Genomic DNA, 24,874 nt, shown 5'->3' on the forward strand with positions numbered 1-24,874 from the left:
TATAACACATTTGTGGTAAAGGTATCTTACGAAAAAGTAATTTTGAAGTGTGACTTTCCTGATGAAACAGACTTTGGTCATTGGAATTCTGCTTGAGATTTACTAGAAAATTGTTGGCAGATCTTAAGCTCAGGCACACTGTTAGATTTTCTCATTCTAATGGTTAATTTTGTTGCTCTGCAAGCGAACATGATAATTAAACAAGAATGCGAACAGACAAACATTATTTTTCCAAGATAATATTGGACTGCTTTTTAAGAGATTAGAATAGTACAAGCTGTGATTGAGCACTGACTGTAATATTAGCTAACTGATAAACATTTCAGAAAGCTTTTGTCTATTTCTAACACCTGTTCTTTGCTTGAACAATACAGGTGAATCATCTCCAAATGAACACTGACATCTCCAAAAGAATATTTTATCAATATAGAACACTGAAGTTTTATATTGATAATCACAGTCTGCAGTATATAACTTCTATTAAACCAATTAATATTCTGGTTTCAAAACCTATATTTTTATTATGATTTGAAAATACTATGAACATATTTTGTGATATTCAGACCTATTCTAACTCCTTTTTCTTTATCTTTTTTTTTCAGTTTCAAACCAAGAGTAATGCCATAACTATTAAGAAGTCAATAAGTCTGGAGTCACAACTACCACTGAGAATCATTGGATCTTCTGATGCTTAACTTAATTCTCTCCCAATAAGTTAGCTGCCCAAAGACAATATAACAATAGCTGCAAACAAATGTGGAATCCAAAGAACTTGTATTTTCTAAATATTCTTTTTTGTTAAAGCCATTTTCTATTTTTGTTTTGTTTTGTTTTCAGAAATCCTCTACCATTCTTTCTATTCTCAGAATACTGGTTCTAGAAACACTAAAAGAGCTGCTCTGACATGCACATCCTGAATTGAAATTGTACTACAGGCTTTGAGGTAGAGAATTCCACCTACAGACAGAGATTTCTGAATGAGGACAAGAACTGTTCTTGTCCAGTTATGCCACAGACTTCTCAATCTTACTATTTAGTAATGAGAGCACTAAGTTACATCTATACCATACAGTATTGTGTGGAGCAAGCCTATCATATAGAGCACTTGTTAGTGGTTCTAGTACTTACATTTTAATGTTGTTACCATATGTAATGGTGTAGCAAACCAACACTGAAAAGAAAAAGGAAAAAAATGTCTTTGGTCTCTAACTGTATTTTGGTTTTAATTCTGAGGACATCGGTGGAATTCAACACCAGAGAGTCATTAGACTCATCCTAAAGTAAAATCTAACAAAGGCAAACTGAATCCTCTTATGGAGAGTCCAAGAACTCTCTATGAACTCTCTAACTCAGTATGAAAAGACTAGATAACTAGTTTGGACAAAACATCTACAATGGGATTTGTCCACTGCAACCCAGATATCAGAAAGATAGGTATTTTACCTACACACTTTAGGGTCACTTTTAAAGCTAGAGTCCAGTTTTAGTTTTTAACAATTAATAAAATTTCATAACCTCTTCACTAGCAAAACACAGCTCTTCCAAATGCCCAAGAGTAGATTAAGCTAACAATAAGAATGAAGTCAAACTGAAGTTACTGAAAAATATTGTTATCCAACAAAAGTGTTATAGTTCTAAACCTTTTTTGTTTTTTCCTAGTGATTTTTTCCATACCAAAAGCTTCTTGCTAGCAAACTAAGATGCTATTGTTATGCAAGGCCAGAGCTTAAAGACTGTTTCACTGTAATGCTAAATAACCTCAGCACACCAGCTAAACTGGTAAGGGAGTTTGGAGGTTTTTCAGCTCCTGGTATGAGACCAAATCACAATAGAAAAGAGAATAATGAAAGGGAAAAAAATCTTGAGAGATGGAAACTACCTAAAATTAATGATTTTTCAAGATTTTTCTAAGAGAAAATAGTCATATAGCTAAGCTTATTTAATCAAGGATCTAATGCAAAAGTAGCCAATATGGGAGAATTAAAGACATTTGCTGCAGAGTATCATATGACACAACTCAAATGACAGTCTGAAAAATGGGAAACGGCAGTGACTTCCAAAAAAAACCTCTAAAGGGTTATGCTTCCCAGCAGGAGTTTGCAGGCATCAGTACAAGAAGAACTGCCTGTGCAAGGACCGACAATATCAATTACAGTTACAGCAGAACTCTTTGGAGGAGTAATGGGCAACACTGTCTTGCATGAGTATATCTTCATGAAAAACGAATAGGACAGATACTAATTTTGAGTTGGATATGTGTGTACAAGCCAATGAGTTTTCAGAAGCAATGGTAACAGCATGTTTTTAAGAATAACACATTTGGAAGGACATAAATCATTGAAGCTCTTGATCTACTGTGGTTAGAAAAAAGTTATCCCCACTAACACAGAGTGTGATCTGAACTGGATATTATATATTTCACCTAATTTCACCTAAAAATTTGGAGTCAATATTCTGATAAAGGGAAGAAGGCTGTAGCTTTTACAGCATGAGCGTGAAAAATGTTGTGCCTGTAATATATGGAATTTGCATTGAAGCTAAAAGTAAGTATACAGTGTTTGGAGTTAAAATGAACAAATGGTCTTGAAAAGAAGGCATATGCAGAAGAACAGAGGGCAATGACAAAAAAAGGCATCTCACAGAGATAGGGAAGCTCTCAACAGTTTATGCTAAAGAGTAAATATACCAAGATTATCCTCCAGGCCATGACCAGAGGAGAGTACCCTGCACCTTAAGTCAAAGGCTGTAAGAAGATCTTCATAGGTTAATTACTTCAGTGTTTAGAGGATACATGGAAAAAACTGTAATAATTTTTTATTATTGGTGAGTAGACAGGTCAGAAAATAAAATAATAAAAAAAGAGATTTGTGCACATGCTTTAAAAACCGAAATAACTGTAAGAAAACCTCAAATTTTATATGATTATCTGCAAGAGAAAAAATTAACAAGGTAAAATATTATTCTATCCCTGAGGGATTGACATCTTTAAAAGTACATGGCACATACTTATGCATGGGAAATGTTTGTTGTGGCAGATCCCAAGAGTGGTCATCTGGTTACTATTTGTAGTAATAACTAAGATTCAGTTCAGCTAACTTTAGCCATCAAATTTTGTCCAAAATGCCTTTGTTTTGTGCTTTATGAGCTCTTGAATAGTTCTTTCATCTTCATTTATTGCAATGTCTACAAGCTTGATTCAGCTGCCTTAAATGGACATGTGGTACCATTTGAGATATGTTAGAATACAGAATGTAGTTTTATTGGGCAATGCCACAAGACTTACAGGACTGATATACCTTTCTAGACAGGCAACTGGAGGTAATGCAGCACCCAAAGGCTCTCAATCGATACTACATAGTCATGTAGTGTGCAGGCAACTGGATCAAGCCCTAAATCTGCATTATCTGTAAAAGGATATATATATATATATAAATATCTGTAAAACTGGCTTACATTTAGGCTTCTACTTGTAGACACCTACATTAACATGTTTTAATCTGAAAGTAAATTCCACTTGAGTTGTCTGCAACACTGTCATCTAGATCTCTGCTAGGTGTCCCGGCTTCCATTGTAACTGATGAGGATATAGCCAACACAATCAGAATCTGATTCCGTTAGCTGAACAAATATCTAGTACACTTTCAGATGTCCTACTATATCCAAGATCATTGCATAGACCTGCAAGATATGACTCAGAATAAACATGAGACCTACATCTTTCTGGAACAGGAGCTGAAAGCCAGATTAGATATTCCACAGTGAAAAAATAGCACAAGGTGGCTGCCCTCAGGCAGATGAAAATGGAAATTTGTGAATTAAATACAAATTGGTCTTTCCGATTTCTCAAGAGAAGGGTACCAAATTTCAGACTTAGATGACAAATGGATTAATCTGGTTTGAAAGTCCTGTCTTATTTAACAGAATTCAGTATAATATCCAGAGCTGCTTCTGAGGATAAAACCCTGAGGGAAACATGTAGAAGTACTTTCTGATATTGCAAAAACATTTCCACCATCAATTATCAGTTTGCAGAGAATCTCTTAGTAGTAGATAAGAGATGTAATTTGAAGTCAATACAGAAAAGCTGTTACTAGGGATGTGTGTGATTAGGTAGAAACCAAGAAATCTAAAGGAAAGGTCAGAAACATTTTGAACTAACATAACAGGAGCAGAAACATTGACAAAATGGAATTCTAAACTGAGGCCAAATCAAAGAAACACATCAATATTGGTGGCACACACACAAAGGTAAAACAAGCCTCTTCACTCCCTGAAAATCGAAGTTAAACATGCCTTTGTCTACTAGACAAATATTTTTACTGACCATTTTTGTACTATAGCAAAATGGCCTTTTGATTGGAATATATTTTAGCTTTCAGTCAAAATCTTTTATTGTTAATTGCTACTACTGCATTTTATTGTAAAATTTTCATTTCAGGAAGCCCTTGAGTTATGCAGATATCAGAATTCTGGTATTAAATTATATATCTGTGAGATCTGATATGACTGAATGGCTGCGAGCAGCAGTTGATATTCTAGAGTTCAGAGGGACCTCAGCAGGCTGGAGGAGCTGCTTGACAAAAGTCTTATGAAATTCAACAAAGGCAACAAAGTCCTGCACTTGAAATTAAACTAGGCATGCAACAGTACTGACTGTGGGCTGATTGGCTGGAGGGACAGCTCTGCAGAAAAGGAGTGACCCTGGGGGACAAGTGGAACTGGAGTCAGCACACATCCTTGTACTTAATCATATACTGGGCTGCATTATTAAGGATATAGCTAGAAAGCCAAGAGAAACATTTATTCACATCTTCCCAGAACCTGTGAGCTTGCTTCTGGAATATTAGGCGTGGTTTGGGGAATTACTGTGAATAATAGATATTCACAAGCTAGAGACAATCTAGAGGAAAAACATCAAAATGCTTAGGAGGTTGGACATGGAACGTACAAGGAAAGCCTGAAGGAACAGGCTGCACAAGGAGGTCATGGAGTCTCCCTCTCTGGAGACATACAAAACCCACTTGGACACATTTCTGTGTCACCTGCCCTAGGTGACCCTGCCTTTGCAGGGGGGCTGAATTTGTTTAGCCTAAAGAGGGTGATAGAGAGGATGGAGCCAAAGGTACAGTGATAGGATAAGAAGACACAGTTGCAAGTTACAGTGAAGAAAATTGAGACTATGTACATGGGAAAGACTCTTGAGAGTGTTTAAGCCCTGGAAGGGCCTGCCCAGAGAGGCTATGTAGTCATTGTTCTTGGAAATACATGGAACTCAGTTGGACAAGGCCTGCACAGTTTGGTGTAGTTTTGATGTTACCCTTGCTTTGAGCAGTAGGAGATTATACTAGATGTTCCTCAGAGGTTCCTTTCAGCCTAAATTATTACATGAATCAGTGACTATTTAGAGTAATCTTTTTTCCTATGTTGAGTTCCTAGCCAACAGATTATAATAGTCCAAATTCCACCAACATCCGAAATGTCCCTCTGTCCTAAAGCAATGCTGGATTTTTCTCTGCTCTGTATTTGTTCATTTCTTCTTACTACAAGTTTTTCTGTCTTATTTAGAATCACAAAATGAGTAAGATTGGAAAGGACCACAGTGGGTTACTTGGTCCAACCTTCCTGCTCAAGAAGGGGCATCCATGGCACAAGATTGCATCCAGAGAGTTCTTGAATACCTCCACTGAAGGAAACTCCACAATCTCTCTGGGCAACCTGTTCCAGTGTACAGTCACCCACACAGTAAAGTTCTTCCTTGTGTTCAGTTGGAACTTCTGTGCACCAGTTTATGCCTCTTGTCCTATTGCTTGGCACCCCGAGGAAGAGCCTGGTTCCATCTGCTTTGACACTCTCTCTCAGATACTTATAGACATTTTCATTGTTTCTTCTTGAGGCTAAACAGGTCCAGCTGCCTCAGCCCGTCCTTGTAAGAGAAATGCTCTGGTCCCTCAATCATACAATACATTAACAGGATACATTAATTATGATGAAATTAAACTGGAGGGGAGGGATATAGCAGGGAAGAACAGGAGAAAAAATTACTTGAATCTGTGGCATGGAGGCTAAGGTGTTCTTCTGCCTGTTGGGAACATTTATCCTATATTTTACAAAAGACTCATGGGAGAATGGATTAGAGCTGTTGAACAGTCATATCTGCCTTTCTGCACTCTCTGCCACATGAATTGTAATTTCATTGCTGCAAAATACCTCAATTCCAATAGGAAAAGCCTCCCTTTACCTTTAATGCCACCTGCACTTTCCAACATCTGTCACAGATGAATTCTCAGTGCCCAGGGCAGCCTTACAGAGCAAATGGTTTGAATTTCTTCAGGTTGAAGAATCAATTAAATACAGGTTCTTCCACTGTTGAGAGACTAATACAACAGTTGACTAATATAGGAAGCAGAGTTACTGTGATCTTTTTAAAGCCTGCTTGCTAAAGGAGCTTAGCATGTTAGAGAAAATCTATAGATCAGACCCTAAAAGAACATGTAGTTTCTGACTCCAGTTAATGTTATGCATTCAAGACACTTTGGCAGGGATGTACTAATCCAGGCAAGGCAAGACTTCAAAGCCAAGTAGAGACATGGAGTTTGGGGTTAAACAAAGATCAGGCAGCAGCTGGGTGGTTATTTCTGGATATAAGCACCTCAGTTCCATTTCAGTCCTGTACTTTTTAAAGTATCTAGTTATGAAGTGACATTTTCCACACCAGGAGTGATGCATAAAAAGCACATTTTTTTTGGTCAGAAATATATAGTGACTCGTAAGAAAACATGATGTACTTTATAATACTGTGTAGATCACTGCCTTCTGATGGATTATGAAAAGAATAACTTTTCTACTTACCTCGTACTCTGAACTAGTTATAGAAGATCTATGGGAACAAAAAGACTTTTGATTATTCTTATCTGCATGCTCCCAGTTGGAGCCACTGCTAATGTGACATCAGTGAGGTTTGTGTCCACTCTTGAACCATTTGCTGAGCTCACTTTTCTTTTTGGTAGTAGAGAAGTGCACTTATCTTGCATAAAACTTGTATTTCATTTGTGTATCTCTTTTTTGCCATATTAAGTTAAGCTGTAAAGATAAAATTGATCTAAACTAATACCAGGGACACCGGTGAGTTAGGATTTCTCAGTAGCTGGTGGAAAGGCTGTTCCAGTGAACTACTGGAACTACACCAAAATCAGGTGGATGGGATCTCAGCCAGATCTTCTGAAACTTTATCAGGACCAACATTATACAATACAGTGTGTTGTACAACTTTACAGTGCCACTTGCATTCTGTTCTGTTCCGGATTCAGATGCAAATAGTTGGAAGATTTGCTTCATGTGGCACCAGTGACCATCATTATGTGATATATTTCTCCTCTCAAAGCCTGAACTGATTCCAAATGTCTTTTGCAGATACTTTGCAATGTACTCTTGCCCACACATGGTTTATCATGATGTAATCCATTGATATACAGCCCACACACATCCTAAAATTATTTCTTAATACCGAATCCTAATTAATATGACTCCACTAAATACAGAAAGAGCAAGTAAAGTGGACTGATAATAAATATGAAACAGGAATGGCAGGGTATTTTTTTATAACAGAACAAGAAGTATTATCTCTATACAGAAACATTATTCAAATTGATATTTATTTTTTCCTATTTGTACTGGGAATTAAACTCTACCATTTTTTTTTTGCTCTTGTGCCAAAGCATGATGTCAGAGAGTAAAAAGGAGAGGCAGGGGACAGGATTAGAGGGTATTCATCTTTTGTGTTTACATATATTGTCTATTTTCAAGGTTTGATAAATTCCCAGAATTTTCCTCAGATCTCTTCGAATTTGTTATAGTTATTTTTTAGTCTATCAGCAATTCTCTCATGTGAGGGTGCCTCTGTTAATCCTGCAGTTATTCTCATTCTGTGAACCTTGACTTGCCCTTCCAATGCTTTGGTGAGGCAACTTTTGCTCTCAATTATTAACCTCAGAAATTTTTCCTTGATAACAGCATGAAGTCCCACCGTGATTTGTGTGATGTGTGTCTGTTCAGTACACAGACCAGCAATGATCTGTTGTACCGGACACCAGGTTTTGGTTTTTTTTGTTTTGTTTTTGTTTGTTTTGGTTTGGTTTTTGTTTTGTTTGGTTTGGTTTGGTTTTTGTTTTGTTTTGTTTGTTTGTTTGTTTTTAAAAATTATACAACTTTTCTGGTAGACATTCATCTAGTCTTTAAAGAATGTAATTTAGATAGAAATAGCAGTTTTTCCACAGGGCTAACTGTCCCTTCAATTGGAGCCGCTGGACAAAAAACAGAAGCATAAACAACAAGCCTGAAATTATTTGGGCTCAGTAGGGGAAGTCAGTTGAGTGCAAAGCTCACAGACATGTACGTAGCTGTTTTAGTGACAAGGTTTAGTAGGAGAACATGAGACTGGAAAGACTTTATGGGCATCTATTCTTTCAGGCATGCTTAAGAAAATTATGGACCCTCTTTGTTTTACAAATTAGCAGATTCTTTTCTTTTTCCAAAGGTCTTTTCTCAAGACTTTGAGACTGAGGACAGAGTTCAGAGGAGTTTTTGTGAACTCCTAGCAAATTTACATCTTATTACCCCCACCCATTTCAGACATTACCCCATTGTTCTTTAGAACAGACCACTGCCTGAATGATATGCAGAGAAGAATTTATTTTAATTTTCACTGTAACATCTCACAAGAAGTTCTGCTAAATAATTAATTTTCATCATATAGATAAAATCAACATACATCTAGGTAAGACTGTACTAGGTCTATGACATATTTCATAAGATTCCTCATCTCTGGATGAATCTGACCTTGTCCCTTCCCTCATAGAGATAGATAAATGTCCTTTTCTGAGAAAAGAGCTAAAAAAATTTTCTTCATGCATACCTCTAAAATTCCCTTTTTTTTTTTTTTCCCCCTCTGTGGAAGAGGATACACTACACAAGTGTAACATTGCTTGTTCCTATTTTTTTTTTTTTTTCAAATCAACAGTTCCTTGGTGATTGTTCTAGATGCAGAAATGAAGAGACTAGCACTCACAGGAAGCAATTTCTTTACTTCACATATTTACAAAATTCTATTCCATCCAATTTATTCTTGACTTGTAGGTCTGCAAGGACTGAAAATTGACTACCTATAAATAAATCTGATATTTTAAAACATCTTTTCCTTTTCATTTGGTCAATTTATTATATTATTATCAATCGTACATCTCAGAAATGCAAATAGGGGAAGAAATGAAAACTTCAACAAGTTTTAATAGTTTTTTCCTCAGACAGAAAATTGGTAACATACAGAATTGAAAAAATAAACAGATGGTAGAACAGCTTTTTGTATGTGATTGTTATACTTTCTCTTTGTTGCAATCCGCCTCCCAGAGAAAACTGTGACAAAGGGCAATTAACTAATTTCACATAAAACTTCCATCATATGATTTGCTAATGAGGTTCAAACCATATTTAAGAGAGAGGAAGCATGAGGAAATTATTCTGCTTTGATTTTTTTACATTTACAACATGTTACTCCCAGGCTGTGATAACATTCTCATGTTTCTGCTGCTGGTCTTGCAGCCTCAGTTGCTGCACTAGCCATCCCATGCAGTGTCAGACAGCAACGAGCAAACTGCACAAAGCCGGATCAAATTATTCCACTGTGAATGATTCAAAACGTTTGTAACTGGTAACAGTACCTCGTATCTGGGCCCCTTGCTGGTGAACTTCTCCAGTCTTCTGTTTAATTCTGGTAGCCATACGTGTAAAACTACAGGGAGATATTTTTAAAACACCGCAGTGAAGAGTGTGTTACCCACTTTCAGTTCAAACCATCTTGCACATCATACCCTAACAGCACTGTTTTCCATCTGCCTCGGTGCTTACAGGAGATCAGCTTCTGAATTGGAATTCAGCTGGCTGAAACTAAATCTGAATGAAACAGAAATGAGGTTAGAAGGAAAAGGGTAACATTTGAAGAACTAGCCAAAGCCCTGACAGCGTCCTCAAACAAGGGGTCTGGTTTTTGACTGTCAAGGGACTTCACAGCCTCGGGGTTAGCTGACATCCTCCCAAGTATGAAATCTGTCAGAAATAAATTCTTCCATCCATGATGAGCCAGCAGGCTGTTCCTATGAACATCCTCTCAGATGCTGACTTGGCAATAGCATTGTACATATTCATGGCTTCCAGGTTTCACAGCTATGGTATTCTGTGCTGGCCGTGCCAATGATAGCCTTCAATGGGCAGCTGATCAAAACTTGTCACTCTGCTTGCTAAGCAAAATAAGTCAATTTTGGTACATAATTCCAGTGCTGTGAATGTTACACTGGCTCTTGAGTGAATGGTGAATCATCTTCCTTGTTCTAATCCTGATCTTTAAAGCCCTAGATTCAGATTACTTTGAGGATAATAATTTATCACTGTGTGAAAAGACCCGCTCCTCAGGGGTGGTGGAGCTATCAGCTAAGGCAGGCAACTATGCTAACAGAAGGAGCTTTGGATCACTCTTCCACATCAGAAGGATGTGGAATTCTCACCCATCTTCAAGGCAGAATACAAAATTAATCCCTTCAGAATAATCTTGTGAGGAAACACCATGCTCCACCCCTCACTCCCCCTAAACACCCACTTGCAGGAAAGACAGGAGTGTAACTACAAGTGCATAATATTACAATTGGTTTAAGATAGTATGTCTTTAAAAAACATTATGCAGTATGTAGCTGTGGGTCAGTCTGAACAGTAACTTATATGAAATTCAAGTTCTGTACCCCGATGATCCTATACCTTGGTGGAAAATATGGTATAAACAGATTAGACAACCTATGTAAGGATTTTGATCTTGGTATGAGAAGCACTGTCCCATTGCAATTGTTTTAATGATTCATCTTCTCAAACAGCATGTTTTGCATTTCTTGAAGTAAACAATCACTTAAACAATCCTTGATTTGTTTTTTCCCAAAGGTATGTCACATTTCAGCTCACAGCCATTCAATAAAAGAACAGACATGCATTTTCTGGACTGAATTCAATAAATAAACATAAAGCAGTTTGTTTTCTTCGCTTTTCATGTTAACTTAGCATGCTAGTAAATTAATGAACCTGTTTGGAAATCATATAGCACTTTCACGCATGCAACTACAGACGTAGACAGGGCAAGCATCTGTATTACAATAATTAGCACTGAATGGGTACATGACAGTCTTAACATGACAGTCTTACTGTCATGTTAAGACTGTGTGCCTAACATTATTTTTCTATTTTAATGGCAACTTTTTTCATGTAATGAAGCAGACTTTTATATTTTAAACAAGAGAAGTAGTAAGAACACAGTTAGTGTTCTGTGCGGTGCAGACCAACAAGACATCTGAAAAACAATTTTGGAAATAAAGCCACAAAACTTAAGTTGGTGCAAATTGGAGTACATATAGTCATTACCTCTGCTGTACCTATCAAGCAAGTCTGAATGTTTTGAGCTTTGACAGAAAGCAAACAATTTGGGGCTAAGAGAAACACATACATAACCTAAACGTGGCTGACCTTAACCTCCTAAATCCCTTCTCTCTGTCTGAAGTTCACTTTACCATCTAGCCTCCTAATTTCTCACAGACTTACAGGATTTGAGATGTACAAGAAAGAAAGAAAAAGGAAAGAACAAACCAGTTTTTCACAAGCTTCAGAAAATCATTGGTTCTGTGGGCTTTGTATGTATCAACAACCAGACAGACTCCAGTAGTGTGAAAGGTTTGATTTCTTTCTTACACATGTAATAATATCAAGTCCTTGTCAAGGTTAAGAGTTTTAAAGTGCATGCAAAAACTAAGGACCAGGGAAAACAAAGGATTTTGTTTTGTATCGTTGAGGGATGCTAGTGACTATTAACAAAAAATCCCCTAGAGGATATTGCAGATTAATAAATGACAACTGAGTTTTATATTAATAGCAGTTCCAGTTGCCACAGGAAATAATTCTCAGATTCTAGAGAGATATATTTCTCTATCCTTTCTGCAGTTTCTTATGAATCAATTTTTTTCACAAACAGCCAGGCTACTTCAATTTTGAAGCACAAATATGTGATACTCTGCACCCTATATATTGTTTCAGATTATATGGGCAGATGAAAATTTCCCCATAGTTTTTCAAAGAATTTTAGGAGGCAGTAGTTGTACGCATTGTCCACAGTGACTGCCAATTGCCCTGGCATGAAATAACAATTAATGATGCATTCCTGAGTTACATAAAAGATGTCAAACATATGGACCATTGCTGCAGCCAAAAGATATGAGCTGTTTGCTGGAAGTATCCCATAATATACTATAATTTTCTGATATATCAAAATGTCTCTGCTAGTAAGAAGAAACTACTAAATTGCAAACACATATCGATTCTTGCTTTAGGGTACTCAATCCTGAACTATAGAACAGTTGTGAATGGTCATGGTTTTAGCGATGAAGATGAATAGTATTTTTCATCTGTCTTTCCCTCTGTCCAGCTATGAACCCATTTCTTAGATAGCTAGGTTTTCCCAATAAGGTATTTTAGGCTACTACCATTAGTAAGATGTGAGTGTCCATCCACACAAGGCAAGCTGAAGAGCACAGAGGCTTAGCTTTCATCACTGCTAATGAAAGGAATGTCCTAGTGGGTGGGAAAATGAAGAGCATTTTAAAAGTACATGTTTCGTCTAAGGAAGGAAAGCAGAATCTTATTAGGATACCTGTTAAATTAATTTTATTTTACACTTTAAAAGACAGGAAAATTCAATTTAATATTTTCTAATGTAAAGTTATACCATAATATGCATATATGTGGTTTATAGCCTATAAATAACTGCTTTGCAAATGGAATGTTCTCTTCTAAGTGAAACACCTCAGAGCCACAGTGTCGCCTACTCCATAAGTGCAGACTGGAATAACATCAGCAATAACACTACTACTAGCATCACAGACACAGCTTGCAACAGATCACAGAGGGACTCCAAGTGTGCCTTTGCAAGGGATGCTAGGCCTCACAGGAAAGTGCCCACATCTGCTTCTGGTTGAAATTTCGTGGTACAGTGTCTTGGAAGAAGGAAACCATGCCTTCTGTCCTCTGAGTCAGATAGCAAGACAATAGATTTGGAGGTTTATTGATTAATTCCTTGAGGCAGGAAAGGATCACGATTTCTCCATTCTTTTTCTATCTCTTGCATGGGCAAGGTATGCAGCAATATTACAGCCGCACAATTTAAAGAAAATCTGAAATAATGAATTTAATAGTAAGCCAGATTCATTTATCAACAGAAACTAGGTTTGAAGCACATCAATGATATCACAGATCAACTCTGGCAAGTCTCTGAAAATCTAGCATCATCAGTTCTGTCAGTCCTAATGAAACTACTTTGAGACACAAGAGTGAAAATGAAATGTAAAGGTGCTAATTTTCTCACTAACTTGATTGAATGATTTCCTCTGTCTAAGAGATTTATGTTATGAAGGCACAGCTGTTCTTCATCTCATTCACAATCTGCTAGTCGTAGTTGACTTACAGCCAAACTCAAAAGGAAGCTTAGTGAATTTGGCTAAGTTGAATAAGGGTCTATTATGCCAATTTGTAATTTTAAATGTTTTCAATGTGCCAGCATTATACACTCTTAGTTTTACAGACATTTATAGACATATCACGTGACTTTACTAGAGTGAAAACTAATCACCTCATCTCACTCTAAAGTCAGAAGTTAGAAAGAGAAATCTCTGGAGGGGAATTCATACCTTGTGGCTCAGGATGACATGAACTGTTCTCTCTGTATACCTTGCTATCCCTTCTCTGCAGAAGAATATTAGACAAAAAACTTTCAGACATTTGATGCGACGAACCTTCAATTGTGCACCACTCATGAACTGAATTGAGCAGACTTGAATGTAATTCCAGCATAATCACTTTCTCATTGATTTCCTTGGAGTCACTACAGTTATACAGCAAAATAGGCTTAGGTGCACAGGTGAAGTATCACAGGTGTGCTGCATCTATCCTGTACTGAGGTGCTAAAAGAAATAAGTGTAACAAAACCCAGAAAAAAAATAGCTAATGTGAAGACAGAGACAAGAAAGCAAGAAAACAAGGAAGGAAGTAAGGAAGGAAGTGTGATAATGGAGCAATGCAAACCACACATTTTTTCCAGGCTAAAAATACCTTCTTTTTCAGTTACAGAACACTTCTTTGGTCGAGGTGTTATTTAGCAGTTCCATTGCTCCTAAAATCGCACAAATCCTTCCTGTTCTACATCCAGTGCAATCAAGTCACGGTTTATAGGAAGCAAGTATTACCTGGTTTCTTTTCCTCATCCTAGCAATACAGAAGAGCTCCAATACTGACAGATTCAGCCATCTGAGGACGACAGGAGGAATCATCAACTGTCCTAGAGGCAGAAACAATAGGCACCTTTAAACTCTGCAGTGGTTTGAAAGATATTTCTATCAGCAGAGAGACTTTCAGCATAAATTAGTAATCTTACTGCAATTTAAAAAAAAAAAAAAGATACCTCTTCTGAACTGTGCTCTTATATTGTATTTTCTTGAAAATCACCATTATTTTTATTTCTACAAAGCTTGTAGACAACAAACCTGTTACAACTCAAGAATTATATGAGATTTTCAATGATCCAAAGAGAAGACTGGATTTGTAATGGTACCTCTAGATTATTAACTGTCAGAAAGCCCTAGGTGAGACTGAGCTGATAGAAACCTCTGCATAAAAATAAAATACAAGATGCCTCTGCTTTGTTGATATGCAGGATATACATTTGCACTAGTCCAGTGTTTGGTAATAGGAAAAGATATGTCTCCATTAACTCAGGTTGCACTGTGTACTCACATTAGCATACTCTCTGTTGGAATATAGTGAACAAGAGTTGAGTTATTTTTTTTTTTCCTTTTGCAGTAGGGAGGATCAGGATGCATGTATTTGCAAGTACAGCAATGCCTGCAAAAAGGAAAGTGCGTACAGATGTGTAGCCTTTGTGAATGTAAGAAGCCTCATTTAGTTCAGTAGAAACTAAATCCATGCTTCAGTCATTTGCTGAACTTTGGGCAGTGGAACTGGACAAAATTATGAAAATTTGCATTATCTCTATCAGTTGCACAGCTCCAGTCCTCTTATCTGTATTTATAATTGTAGTCTCTGATACTTTGTCTCATTTAGTCTCTGATTCAAGGACACATTTTAATATCATTTGCTTATAAAAAATCATGGCATTTTAGATGAAAACTCTCTTAATTGAAGATCACAGAATTGAGCAACTAAATAAAGAATTTCATAGGAGCCTTCTTGCCAGGGCTATGAATTAAAGTCTATTATGTTAAAAGAGAAGAAAATCTTTCTCTGTGAAGCCTATGAAGTATTAGCATGTTTATGCTCCTCCTTACAGTGAACATCATGGCCAGCCTTGTAACTGTTTCTTACCTGTTCAGGGAGGCATCACTAGATCCATCAGTGTTAACTCAGTGAAATTAGCAACAGTGATAATAGAAAACTTCTCATTGTGAATTGATGAAAAACTCAATTTGCTTACATGGAAATGACCTATAGTCACATTTAATAACAAACACAAAGAAGCTCAGCTCAATAATAAAGCATGGTCTGGTTTTAGAAGAAAAGAATAAAGTGTGCATACTGTTTAAATACATAGCTTGTCTCTGGGAACCTTGTACATGGGAGACAGTATTTTTACTTAACCAAACAATTAAAACTCGCATTCCAGGTCAGGACACCTCAGAAGAGGATGCACTACCAATAGAAATTTTTCTCACTTAACTTAGACACTCAACTTGAATGTTTGGTCATTCTTTCCACTGTTTACAAGGCCTGGATGGACCATTAAAAGGAATTTTTGAAATGTTCAAGCTGGGAGAGATTAATTTCACCACTTGTGGATAGGTAAAGAACTACAGATAGGACTTTTGTCAACATAAACAATAAGGCAAAATAGGACTGGGAAGAGAAAGAGAAACATAAAATATTGGGCTATTTATTTAGGCTGTGTTCCATATCACCAATGGTATTCCATAGAATATGATTTAATGTCCTGTAAAGTAGTGGATAGTGGATACCATATAATTTGTGAAAGAAGTTCTTCATAACCACTCATCTTAAAATGCCACTCACTAGATTCCCAAGTAGATTCTGTGTTGCTAATGCTGTGTCAGAGAGCAAATTACTCCAAATACCAGAAATATACAAACAAACATTTCAGCGGTGAGGTCACAGATCTAGAAAAAAAAGAGAAGTTAAATGAATGAAATCTTGTATCTGTATCAAACTTTGCTGAAGCCACTGGGGGTCTGTGTACATTTAAGGCATATGCATGCCCTTCTCATTGTGGAAACAGAGTTTTAATAGACTCCCTTTAATAATAGTCCTAATGCCCACAGTTTTCTTATGGGTACCATGATCATTAACAGAGATCCACTGTTGTCTGTTTTCCCACAGTTATTAATGGGACAAAATGTTTTATTAAAATAGGATTTGCACTGTGGGAGCTGAGTCATAAAACCAACAAGAGACAAATGGAGATCCAACACCTTTTATCTGAATATCTGTTATCTGCTGACTATAGCAAAACTAACATTTAATTTAATTTAAACCCACACAGGTTAAATAAAATTTAAAAAACCACAAACATATATTTTACTTATATTTGCACATAGTATTATTTATTTTTTCCCATGTACACTGTCTTGCAAAATCTTTACAAACTGTATATGAAGAAGAGAACCTATCTGCTGTAGTAAAGCTGATAAGCCTCAAACAACATGTCTACGTGTTGAAAGATTTTGCAATAATCCTTTACTTTCTCTATATAAAATATTCTAAATGCAAAGCTAATGTGTTTTCTTGGCTGAGGATTATATGGAAAATTCTTTCAGGATTTTTGGTCACTGAGGAGAAAAAGTACACAAGGTAGGAAATGTGATACTTTTTATGACACTCAAAATGAAATATCAGTGTTGAGTAAACAAAACACTTTGCTTCCTTTTTCTCCTGTAGTCCATGTATATTACTCTAACAGTCTGCAGTTATTAACTCTCTCGGTACTGCTCCCCAGCTGAAATGACATTTAACTTGATATAATAGTGCTTTAAAATAAAGTTGTCCGAGAAGAAGGACCTCCATCCATCCCGCTACTACCAGGTTGAGCCAGTGCCAGCAATAGATGTCCAGAGGTCCTGGAGAGGGACCACAGGTCAGCAGGAGAGCACTTGAAGAGCAGAACAAAGGAATTCCAGCCACACCATCCAGTAATTCAGCTTCACTGGGGGCCCAGCTTTGATGTCTGTATGCAAGCACATGTAACATGTGGAATAAACAAGGGGAGACGGAAATGCGCACACACCTTCATGGCTATGATCTTACTGGTCAGAGGAGGCCACAAAGAATATGCAAGGGCTGGAACACCTCTCCTGTGAAGGCAGGCTGAGACAGTTGGACTTGTTCAACCTGGAGAAATCTTGAGAGAGACCTTAGAGCACCTTCCTGTACCTAAAGGGAGCTACAGGAAAACTGGAGAGGGATTTTTTACAAGGGCATGTAGTCACAGAATGATGGGGAATGGCTTCAAATTAAAAGAGGATAGGTTTAGATTAGATATTAGGAAGAAATTCTTAACTGTGAGGGTGGTGAAGCACTGGAAGAGGTTGCCCAGGAATGTGGATGCCCCATCCCTGAAGTATTCAAGGACATGCAGGATGGGGCCTTGAACAGCCTGGTCTAGTGAGAGATGTTCCTGCCCATGGCAGGGGCCTTAGAACCAGATGACCTTTTAGGTCTCTTCAAACCCAAAACATTCTATGGTTCAATGATTCTATAAAAATATCTAAATTTGGGATCTCATTTATTTTTCTTCTAGTGAAACATAGACTACAACTGGTTGCAAACAGGACAGATTAATTACATATTGTATTTATATTCCCCACTTCCTACTACCATATACAGTTTCATACACCAGAATACGGCAAAGTATAAAACATCTTATTTCCTTTTTTTGGTGGTATAATCATTGTGATCTTAATCAAGAGATTGCTCCTGGCCAAGAAATGCAGACCAACTTAATGTGTATTCTGCCACTAAAATTCAAAGCTTGAAGCAAACTATATTCTCTCCCATAAACAATTTTCCTTATCAAGAAAATAGTTTGGCTCTAGATTAGGGCATAGGAACAAATCAATGCACATGTGATGTGGATGTGATTTAGTCCTGGAGCTAACCAGCTAAAATGTATATCCTTAACATTGAACCTACTCCTTTCTCCCCTCATTTTGCACCCTTGTGAATGTCCAGTGGACAACATCATGCAAATCACTGAATAAATACAGTGAAGCCTGACCTTTGTTGAAGCATCTCTTGAAATATACCAGTTCCTGCTCACTGTTGCTGGAGTTGTTATTGTGAAGAAAAAAAGCTGTAAATGAAAATATGCTAACTCAGGATGCTTAGAAACTAACCTGGACAAACTATAATACACACCAGCTTAGAAGGAACAAGACATACTGGATATCTTTGAAAAAGGAGGGAATAAGACACAACAGAATACTGAAATACCCAGTCACAAGCTCTGCAGCAGGTTTGACCACAGACTTATGGGCTAATGGTGTAGTACATTTAAGAGTTAATAGTTTCTATTGAAAGAAAATTTAGGTGCAGAGAAGACAGTAAGACTCTGTACATAAGTCCCAAGGCACAAGAATATAAATATAGAAGGAGAGGATACAACTGTTGTCAGCACAATGATAGTGAATATTAAGATGAAGAATGTTATTTGAAGAAAGAACTTACTCATTTGAAAGTATACACATTCAAATACTCCTTTTGCTAAAAACAAGAATACCTGTAATGACTGGATTTTTCCTATATTTGTTCCTGTTAATATATAGGATATATCACTAAAGTTAGTTTGGTTTCATTGTCAAATCAAAGGAGGGTTTGTGGTTTTTTTTCTGAACAGGTGAAGTAATACTGATATTTTTACATCAAAAAGATAATTTTAAAAGATCCCAAAATGTTATAAAGAAAAGGAAATAAAATTCTTGTTTTCCTTTTGGCATCTGTTAAGCCTCTATTTAACCTTTCCTCTTTTTAATTTAGGTCGACTTAGATGACTAGTGTTTTTTAAAAAACAATTCCTGTAATAGTTTCTAAGGAATGATGTAAAGGAGAGATAACATGAGATTTGTATGAAAGGAGAAGTATTAGGTTGAAGGGCAAGTTTTAGCTTTTGCCTCACAGCCAGAGCTCTTTGGAGGGGTTAATAGTGAAGTTGATGAGGGAGATTTGGTTGATATATTGTACTTGGATTTCAAGAAAGCATTAGCAAAAGTCTGTTTCAAAGACTCTTAAAGAAGACAAGCAACCACAGGAAGAAAGTATAGGTCTTTAAAGAGGTAAATAATTGATTAAAAGATAAGAAACAGAGAACACTGTGTCCTTGTTGTGGAAGCAGGACACCACTAGATACCTAGAGAGATCTGTGCTTCAATCCTTGGGCTACTCAGCCAAAAAAGAAAGTGAAAACCAAGATGACAACAACAGCAGTAAACAAAGTTTGCTGATGATGCCATGTTTATCACAATTGTAAAAGATGGTGCATCAATTCTATGAAGGTATAGCAAAGAATCTTATGAAAGTGAGTGACTGGCAAAAAAGTAGTAGATGAAATTAAGTAGATTTGAAGTGTAGGTAAATGCAAAGTGACACTCTGTGGCTTTGCATGTACAATATTTGGATCTGAGCTGTCATCACTGCTCCTGAGTGAGACCTCAGGGACCTAAGGATCATTCTTGTAAACAATTTTGTTAAATACCATCATCCATGACCTTAGCACAAAAAAATAGGAGGATGTGGAATCTGGAGATTACACCACAAAAGACCAGTGATAAAGAGGGAAAAAGCAGTATGATGTATGAAGAGTTAGTGACTTTGGGGAATAAAGTAATCCATTTGTGACTAAGTGACTGAAAGCAAAAAATCTGTCATGTACTGGTTCTCAAAATGGCAAAAACTAACCAGGGACAAATTTATATTGCAAAATAAAATACTTAACCATCAAGGGATTAAATCCTGGGGTAGCATTTTAAGCAAACTAGCGGAGGTAAAGAAAAAGGCCTACTAGTTTTGCTGTGAAGTTTGATCAGCTAATAAACAAGATTTATTCCAAACTAATATCCTTTTGAATTAACTACCCAAAGGAACATGAGTAAGATTAATTTCCAGAGTCATCCTTGACTTGTCTCATAAAAGTGCAAACTGAAATCCAGTATGACAGAAGACAGGAAACTTTCCCAAGCATCTGAGGACGTAAAGGAGATAGATGTAAAGCAGAGATACAAGAAAGGCATCATAAGGCCAGACCAGTAATACTGGTCTTTCAAAGCCTCACAGAAGCAGAGTCATAACTTGAGATGTGTGCAAAGGATACACTAGCCCCTATGGTCCCATTAAGGAGAGGTTCTTGATATTTACATTGCCCGCTGCAGCTATACCTACTTCTCAGGTTGCTCTGTACTAACTGTGGTGTGGAGCAGAGGGACAATGGGGCTCCTTTGCTTATGCTTCTGTTGGTCAGTGACATCCCATAATTTATTTTTTTATATGAAAGTACTGCCATGCTCTAGTGCAGTTTGATTCCCTTCAGAATTTCTTAGCCCTGGGACAGCACTATACTGATGGAGCTATGTGGCTCCTGCAGAACAGCTGTTTGATATCTGGCTGTCTCTGTCCAGCGAGTGAGCCTGTGTCCACCTGTGCACATCTGTGCACACAGGCACACTGCCTTTAACTTGCCTTCCCTGTGTTCCAAGAAAAGGGCACTGCATTCAGTTTATGCTGGGAGAACTGAGATTATAACAGACAAAAAAGGTCACATGAGACTTATGGCCTAAATAAAATTAAAAATTGATTTTCAAAGTCCCATAGTATTATATTGACTTCTCAGACAGGTTTTCCTTCTCAGTGAGAGATGTCCCCTCTACATTTCTGAACTCAGAGAACTTTACAATTTTTCTCTGGAAGTGCTTTTTCTATACTGCAATGCTGTTGGTGCCGATTACAGCCACCACACAGTTTCTTCAGGATAACAGGAGACATTTGGAAAAGAAACATTTGGAACAACTGACTAAGATGAGACATGATAATCTGGTATCAGCTTTCTATCTGTCAGGTGCAATCTTAAAGGAAAGAGAGATAGAAGAAGAGGGGATCAGGGGACCGCTTTTTAGGGAAACTAAATTACTGTCCTGATACCATTGCAAAGTATGACTGCAAAGGTTGTACACTGAAAGGCTGTACACAAATACTCTTCATGTTTCCTTTCATTTCAGAATGAGGGAGATAAATGGAGTTGGCATGATCCTCTTTTGTTGGAATTCATACAGTATGTATGTCAGAAAATAAAGGTCTTTTTTAGTAAACACAGTAAGAAAACTGAAAGTAGCTAAATGGTGCTTGCACTTCGTTCATGATAGTTAAAATCATAAATAGCCAAACATTTTTGCTTTTCTTGGTTTTGGTTGGTTGTTTAAAAAAGAGTGAATTTAACCCAATTACTTTATAGAATAAATAACCAAACTGGGGGAGAGGAGAAGGGAAGAAGGAAAACAAGAAGTAATTAATCTTCCACAAATTAAAAATTAAAAAAAAAAAAAGCCTACAGAATTCCACGATGAAGAATCTTAGCTCTAGAATATATTCACAGGCATATTTGGTCCAGTTCTAGAAATGTAGTAGTTTCAAGGTTTAGTGGCACTTCACAGGAACTAAAAAATTAAGTCACTTTCCTTTAAAGTTTCTAAATAGACACACCAGCTCCCCAAGTTTCCTATTTCACATTTGAGTCTTCATATATTATATAAGAAACAAATACCATTTTCACCTGTTCAGCTGACATTCATTAGATGCTTTTTGTACATGTACCATTAGTTCGCTGTCAGAACCTGAGCTGGGACTCATTTTGTTCAATAGAGGGCTCTCACTTACTTGAATAGGCTTTGGATCAGGAGCACCAGATTGAGATAGTGAGGATCATAATTCAAAGTATAAATTCACTTTCAACAGTTTTTATTAGTAGTGTTTATTTTCAAAAATGTATCAAAAGTACTTATCAGGTTTTTGAGCTCTCACACGAGGATATGTTTTAAAGCTTTAAAATATAGTTAAATTTATCTTAACCAAATCTAAGCAAAGCAAACAGATTGATTATTTTGTCTTTATTCCATGAAAACTGACAGACAGAAAATATTAGGCTTTAATTTTTTTTTTTTTTACTTTCAAATATTTTTCTCTTCACATTCAAAATATACAATTTTTATACTAAAGTTTCTGCTTTGTCCTTTTTCTAAATTCAGAGCACCGAGAAGCTAGCTGGAGAGTCTGCAGAGAGAAAATAGGCAAGACTTTTCAGACTGGTTGTTACCCCAGGCAGCTCCAGGTTCTGCAGAAAGGCAATTTGACAGTCCTTAGCAGCTCCTAGGGACAGACTTCCCCAATGGCATAATTCCAAACCTTCTGTGGCAGTAAAACTGCATGCTGATGGATCCCGTATGGTATAGAAAAGCTAATATTGTCTTTCACAGACTGAAGAAGGAACTAAGAGGGGAAGAAACGTGACTGGCCTGGACAGCTGAAAGAAGAATCCCTTTAAAAAAGAGTATGGAAGAATGAAAGGCAGCCATCAGAGGAGAGATGAATGAGGAACAAGGAGAGGAATTTTCCTGTTCAAGTAGAGTTGGTGAGTACTGGGTGAGGAAACCATCCCCGTGAAAGCACGTGTCAGATCTATAGCACACTAAATGTTTCTAACAATCGTCCATTTCTGTCCTGCATAGGAGTGATTCTTCCCTTCTTTTATTTTGGGAACTTTTGCTTGTACCAGGTACTATGAGTGTTCTTCAAGCCATCCTCCCTGAAACATCCACTACTTTTTCAAGCCAAAAGCTTTCTGTGTTCCCATTTCTTCATTTATGATGTGTACTTCTTTTCTTCCACCTTCTCCCTTTCCTTAATTTTATGGCTTATGTGTCTTTTACTTCTTTCCTAATCCCATTTCTTACTCCCACCTGTCCTGGGCTCTTGCATTTTCTGTTTTCCCAAGGTTTTATGTAGCTTCATAATCTTTCCCCTAGTTTTGCTGTTCCACTCGTCTCATCCTTATTGTTATCTTTTATTTTTCTCTGGGGCACCTATCTTTCATGGTGCCAAGCTCATTTAGGATAATGGCAGAGATGCGATTGGAGCCTGTGTCATGCTGGAGGCTGTTTACGGTTGCCTACAACTCATTCTATTTGTAGGCAATGACAGACAAACAGAAAAATGTCATCATGTGTAAGTCTCAAAAAAGAAAGCAGAAGGTATTGCAGGGAAGGAATGAGGCTGTTGACAGCGTAGGTGTCTTTAGCTGTGCTTCAAATTCCTTAGCAGAGTCTCAGCTCCCTCATCCTCTGAGCCCCACCAGCAGGAGCCTTCCCAATGCTCATGCATCTGTGATAGAAAGGTTACCACACTCTAAATGACTCCTTTTATGTTTTCTATTGCTCAGGCTATTTTCTATGTCTTGTTCTTGTCATATGTTTTGTATAGGATATTAGTTACTATAGCAACCCTAACTGCAATTTCACCAACAATATAAACAAGAAATATGTACATTACATAGTAATAGTTCTGTATTTATCACCTTCCAGTATTTCACAGGCAGGAGAATTTCAAAAGACTTTTAAAGCCATCAGACAAACCCCTCCATTTATTTAGAAAAACAAACTAATTGCAAGACAAATTATTTGAGCCCTGCACTTGTAAGGAATGAATCAGACACAATTGCAAAGGTAACTTATTACAAATTATTAGAATCATATCTCTGTTAGTGACTCTTTCATAACTGTGACTCAGAACAATGACATTTTTATATCAAACAAGGTAAAATAACACGGTTCAGATTCATATTGCAAGTAACAGAAAGACCTGATAAAAATACTGCAAAAGAGATAGAAGGTTTTGCACTGTTTGGAGAAGGCCTTTATATTACCTTGGGGAGGAAAAAAAATCCTCAAGGACAAAGGAATTTGATAAAATACAAAATATTAGTAACCGGTACATGAATTGGAGAATCTGGATTCTTAGTAAAGTCTAATTTATAACACTGTAAATCAGAGTGAATCCATGGAGGTCAATGCAAGTAAGTTATAGTGAAACTCACTGTAAGAAAAGCAGTAGCTCAGGTTATGCAAGCCATAAAAGTGTAAGTGTATTGCAACCAGGTTTTGTCTGGGGGAAAAGTCTCTCTTATTATAAAATATACCTAGTTCAACCAATGACAATTTTCAAGTGGTACATCTTGAGGTGTCCAACATCTCTATGTCTGTGCCTACCTGCTGATATACAGGTGAGAGACATGTGCTCAGAGAAAAAAGATCCTGCTAAGCCTCTCTGCAAGATCCAGTTAACAAGAGGGACATCAGGAGCTAAATGTGCTAACAGGAAATTTAAGCACCGATTCAGATTACACTTTAATGTCAAATCTTTAATTCATTCTGAAAATTTGGCTTGGTTTTTTTTTAGGAAGTTTAAGCAATAGTAATTAAGAGTAGTAGTCAGATTTAGTCATTGCAGTAGTTAAGCGGGAATTAATTCAGGTGTTAAACAGCTGATCAAAAATGATAAGAATAGATTTTGGGGGCCTTGTCATGAATGGATTGACGAAGTGTGCCCTCAAAGCAATGGAGTTTCAACTCTGATCACTCTGTGTACTGGGGGGAGTTAAACCTAATGGAATATTATTCTAATGTGTTACACGCACAGGTAAGTTTTCTGAGGCCTCAATCTAACAGAGCAACTTGGTTTT

The sequence above is a fragment of the Myiozetetes cayanensis genome, unplaced genomic scaffold (genome assembly GCF_022539395.1).
Source record: "Myiozetetes cayanensis isolate MyiCay16 unplaced genomic scaffold, myiCay2020 scf2-11, whole genome shotgun sequence".
In the NCBI taxonomy this organism is placed as follows: Eukaryota; Metazoa; Chordata; class Aves; order Passeriformes; family Tyrannidae; genus Myiozetetes; species Myiozetetes cayanensis.